This window comes from Triticum aestivum, chromosome 2B (genome assembly GCF_018294505.1).
Source record: "Triticum aestivum cultivar Chinese Spring chromosome 2B, IWGSC CS RefSeq v2.1, whole genome shotgun sequence".
NCBI lineage: Eukaryota > Viridiplantae > Streptophyta > Magnoliopsida > Poales > Poaceae > Triticum > Triticum aestivum.
Window position 1 is genome coordinate 709,963,695 of NC_057798.1, and position 5,585 is coordinate 709,969,279.

At 42.1% G+C, this 5,585-nt stretch overlaps 1 pseudogene; it reads right to left on the reverse strand.

The window, feature by feature from the left end:
* Window positions 1-982: 982 nt before the first annotated feature.
* Window positions 983-3,719, reverse strand: LOC123039461 (importin subunit beta-1-like; annotated as a pseudogene).
* Between the last annotated feature and the right edge of the window lie 1,866 nt (window positions 3,720-5,585).

Below are 5,585 nucleotides of genomic sequence, written 5' to 3' on the forward strand. Positions count from 1 at the left end.
TATGTATGATCTTGGACCTCTTCGCTACTTTCTTGGGATTGAAGTCTCTTCTACCTCTGATGGCTTTTTTATATCTCAGGAAAAGTATATCCAGGATCTTCTTGCTCGTGCTGCTCTTACTGACGAGCGCATTGTTGAGACTCCTATGGAGCTCAATGTTCACCTCCGTGCTACTGATGGTGATCCTCTCCCTGACCCGACGCGTTATCGTCATCTCGTTGGCAGTCTTGTCTATCTAGCTGTCACTCGTCCGAACATCTCTTATCCGGTTCATATTCTGAGTCAGTTTGTCTCTGCTCCCACATCGGTTCACTATGGCCATCTCCTTCGTGTTCTTCGATATCTTCGGGGCACGATCTCTCACCGTCTATTCTTTCCTCGCTCCAGTTCTTTGCAGCTTCAGGCCTATTCGGATGCTACGTGGGCTAGTGATCCTTCCGATCGCCGTTCACTTTCTGCTTACTGTGTTTTTCTTGGCGGTTCTCTCATTGCCTGGAAGACGAAGAAACAGATTGCAGTTTCCCGTTCGAGTGCAGAGGCTGAGTTGCGAGCAATGGCTCTTTTGACAGCAGAGGTGACTTGGTTACGGTGGTTACTTCAGGATTTTGGTGTTTCTGTCACTACACCGACTCTGCTATTATCTGACAGTACAAGTGCTATTAGCATTGCGCGCGATCCTGTGAAGCATGAGCTCACCAAGCATATTGGTGTTGATGCTTTCTATGTGCGCGCTGGTGTGCAGGATCAGGTTATTTCTCTTCAGTATGTGCCTTCCGAGTTACAGTTGGCGGATTTCCTGACGAAGGCCCAGACTAGAGCACAACATGGCTTTTATCTCTCCAAACTCAGTGTTGTTCATCCACCATGAGTTTGAGGGGGGGTGTTAGATTTATATATATAGCCATGTAGCCTTTTGTTTTTACCCCATTATATGAGGGGTTTTTTGCATATTACCTGCACATGTACATGTATATATATTGGCCTATGGCCCCATGGTAATACAAGTTGCTTTCCTAACAACATCAATTCCTGCCTTGGTCACACTTTTATCCTTTGTGTCCCAAGAACTATAAGAAAGAAAGAAAAAACCAATCAATGAGTATATGACCTATGATTGTACTGCATAGACTATAACCAAACAAAAAAAGAAGGCATGCGTACCTTGTCTTGATCTTGCGGTGGTCCTTGCACACACCTTCGGTGAAGTCAACTAGAGCCATCGCTACCTTCAACCCAGACTTTTGGTCATTTATACCACCCAATATGCCATGGTAAGCCTTAAATATCCCCTCTCTAACCTTGTTACCATGATCCTTATCCTGTGACTTCAACTCAGCAGCTACTCTAAGCTTCTCCATAACTGGAGGCACGTACTTCTCAAATTTCTCACCAATAGCAAGAGCAATCTGTCCAAAGCTCGATAAAATTGAAGGTTGAAGTGTCGATTCTACAATACCTTGGTAGAGAACTTCCATAATATGATCATACGACGGCACCACTTCTTCCTCTTTTCCCAAGACACGGCAGATATCACACATCACTTCTAAATAAACTTGGGAGAGCCGCTTCACATTAAAGTACTGTAGCAGGATAGGCATGTGTTGTACAAACTCACCACCAATTGCATGAGCAAGAGCACCAATGGCAAGGGCTGCTCCATCACGTGCACTATTACTGTCACTGGTTAAGACAATGCACAATAGGAGCAATACACACTTAGCAGACCCATTAAGTGTAAATGCCACACGGGTCGCCAAGTATCTAGTGCCAAGCCTCCGGATTAAGAGTTCTAGTAGACCACACAGCAAAACCTCAAGAAGGCCACGGTTCTTCCTCTCAACAGATGAAACTGCTTCACCTTGACGATTAATCATGATGTTCAATCTCGTAAAGATTTGAGACATTAAGCCTCCTACAGCCCTGCAAACTTCTAATTCTTCAATGTTGCAAACTCTCACAATCTCACTCAGTGCTTCATAAGCAGATGTACATGCTGGAAGCCTAAAAGGGTTCTCCTTAGTAAGTTCTGAAGCACAAAGAAGAGCATCAATAAGAGGCTTAACAAAAGGTGAAAGCTCGCATGACTTTGCATCTTCTCCATAACCCCTCGCAAGAAAATATAGAGCTCTATACACTTCAATGGACACTTGAGGGACATCTTTGCTCCTCTCTATCAAGACGGCCATGATCCCAGGAAGGCCCCCCTCATTTCTGATGATTCTATTTGCACCCACAAGCTCAAACATCCTCCCAAGAGTCCATGCAGCCCTGCCTCTTACACCTTTCTCAGGATCTTTCATCATGTCAAGCAACAAATGAACTACAGGAGCAAGTTGCTTGACAGAGGGACCTTCAAGGATAAAAGCTAATGGAAAAATGGCTACCTTGCGACTATGACAATGTGGTCCACTGATGTTGCACTCAACAAATTGCATCACAAGCGGGACAACTGCATCCTTCATAGTTCTAGCGGCGAGGCCTAGGCATGTCATATAAATGCCTTCCAGTCTCATCTCCCTCTTCTCCCCCAATGTCCTCAAGATTTGCTCCCTCTTGTTCCACATTTTCATCTCCCTCTTGTTCCTCACTCATGGAAATGTTCATGTCCTCTAAATTATCATCTCCCTCTTGTTCTGCACCCATGGAAATGTCCTCTTGTTTTAAATCTTCCTCTTCTTTTAAGTAAGTTTCTAGCAGAAGTGGAACAAATGAAGAGAGAGGACCAATAAAGTTAGGGGTCTCTTGTTCTTGTTCTTCTTCTAAATCTTCTTCTTCTTCTTCTTGGTAATCAACCTCTTGTTGGCAAATAGTGCTCCACAACTCAATAGATTTGACTTTAAGTGATTCCACATCTCCTTTCAAAGCTTGGGATGTAAGACTTAGTATGATTTCCTTGTACGGTTCTAAATTGGCATGATATCTGGATGCAATTGCAACAAGGCACTCAAATGCCACCTCTTTGATCTCAGTTTCGTTGGATTCAGCCGCATCACAAACTACAACCACTACCGAATTTCTGCCAGCATGGTCTTTAAACCGAGCAACAACATCAACCTAAAGAACGTTGAGTAGAGCTTTAACCACTGCCAGACGGACTTGAGAACTTAGCTCTCCTACATGGTTCTTCACTGCACTTATGACACTGGCCTTAACAAGACCCCCTTGATCCCCCTTGAGAAGGTAAGGGGACCCCTCAAAGACATACTCCAAAACTTCTAGAGTTGCTTCCTTTAGTGAAGAAGATGGCCTTGCCATGTTGTCCACTAATTTGCGAATGAGGTCCTGCCATTGATTCCTCGGTATCTCAATGCATGCAACCCTTGCAATAATTTTTGCAATAACTTTCGACGAGGGGCGCCTTGAATCAGATTGCCTTGAATCAGATTCTAGTGCCATGAGCAAATTCTCCTTGATCTTTGATCGAATAGATGGATCGAGGTTGAGCCATTGTAGAGCTGGTAGATCCTTGAGTGCGTCCTTGAGTGTTGGATCCCTTGATTCCAAGGAGTTCTTCAGGATGATGCCAGCAAGTGTCCTAGTCTCTTCTAGATTCCCCTCCCTCAAGAGATGAGATGATAAATGTAGAAGAAAGTTGGGAAGATCAAGACCATGGAGCTGCTTTAGCTTCCCTTCTGCTATTGACCATATATTGTCATCAAGAAAGCATGTGCGAGAACATCACTAATATCAGTTGATTCATCCATATCGACTGTCCTGGGCAAGTCCTGGGCAAACATCAAACATTAGAACTTGTCAGATAGGGGGTGGGGGTGGGGTGGGCCGGGGGGGGGGAGCAACAAATTAACACCCCAAAATAAGGTATCTAAGAACCACACAAGGACCAAATGGATGGAGAAATTTTGCAAATTTAACTCAACAATCACCATTCTCTATCAACAATCAAAACTTTTACATGACATAGCCTCTCCTTCTTTAGATCTAGCCCTACATTGTCTATAAGATAGAATTAGGCATGAATAATCATAAAGAGAGTTTTAAGACAACCTAACAAATGTTTTGAATATTGTAGAACAAAAACATCTTGCATGTAAAGAATGGGGGCACAACACAACAGATGCATCATAATTAGCCAAAGCCTTAGCTTTTATTTAAGTGCACCTTCAAGTCCCTTTTTTTCTATGACAAAGAGTATAACTAATTTTCAGAAAACATTTCCATGGTTGCAAATATTCATATAGAACTAATTGTCAATTAGAAGAACATATAACCATAGTTTGCAGTAAGAAACAAAAAATTACATTCAAATCAGTCAATCAACAACAGTCACAACGAGCAGGAATCAAGTTGTAAATCATAGTTAAGTCATATAAACCCTGAGACATGAAACACAGAAAGCAGTTGGATAAAAACAAAGAGCATCAGGCTACACTTTCAGTGGTAATTCAACGCTATAGCCCTAGTTATTTAGAACTATATAAGTGCAATCACTGCTAATTCATGCAACTGCAATCACTGGCCGCCAAAAAATAGTTCATACAATTTCAATAAGGGACCGGTCTAGCGAGCGGCCGGCTGCTCACTATACTTTGCGAGCGGCCGGCCCAAAATTGCAAGTTTTGGTCCTCTAATAATTTATAAATAGCAATTATCTATTGTGTGTCTTTTTCTATTAGTTAATGGATGTTTTTATTAGTATTAAATGCGTATAGCAAATGCGTACAGACTGGTCCGTGAAACACATTTATTTTCGTCTCTTAAATCTTTAAAAAGTCATATCTTTTAAACCACACGTTGGAATTCAAATCCGTTTTCACCTTTGGGTTCATCGCGACGAGATCTTCGAAACTAGATCCCATATGGGTATGTTTCGACGAATTTTTTTAATGCCAACTTTGGTGCTATATGGTGCAACTATAGTACTGCATTATGCAACTAGACTACATTGTCGTGCCAACTGAGTATATGTGTGTGTAACTAGTCCTGCCAACTAAATATTAATGCGTGTACAACTAGTGTCCTGCCAACTAAACATCAATGTGTGTGCAACTAGACTATATTACAAGCCAACTAAGCATATGTGTGTGCAACTAGTCTTCCTGCCAACTAAACATCAATGTGTGCGCAACTAGACTACGTTACAAACCAACTAAACATCAATGTGTGTGCAACTAGACTACATTACAAGCTATGATAATTCATATGCGACTATGCAGACCAGATTATGCAACTATATGGCCATGTATGTGCCAACTAGGACTACTATGTGTGCAACGACAACTACTGGGGATGCAGCTCCAAAAAACTGGGTTTGAAAAAAATTGCACCATGCAGTACTAAAGTTGCACAAAGCAGTGCTGAAGTTGCACAATACAGCGCCAAAGTTGGCATCAAAAAAATTTCGTCGAAACATATCCATGCGGGATCTAGTTTCGAAGATCTCGCCGCGATGAATCCAACGGTGAAGACGAATCTGAATTCCGGCGTGTGGTTTAAAAGATACGACTTTTTAAAAATTGAAGTGGCCAAAATAAATGTGCATGAATCTGTTTCCAGGACTAGTCCGTACGCATTTAATGCTAACAAAAAACATTCACTAGCTGACAAAAAAAGACACACATGTAAGT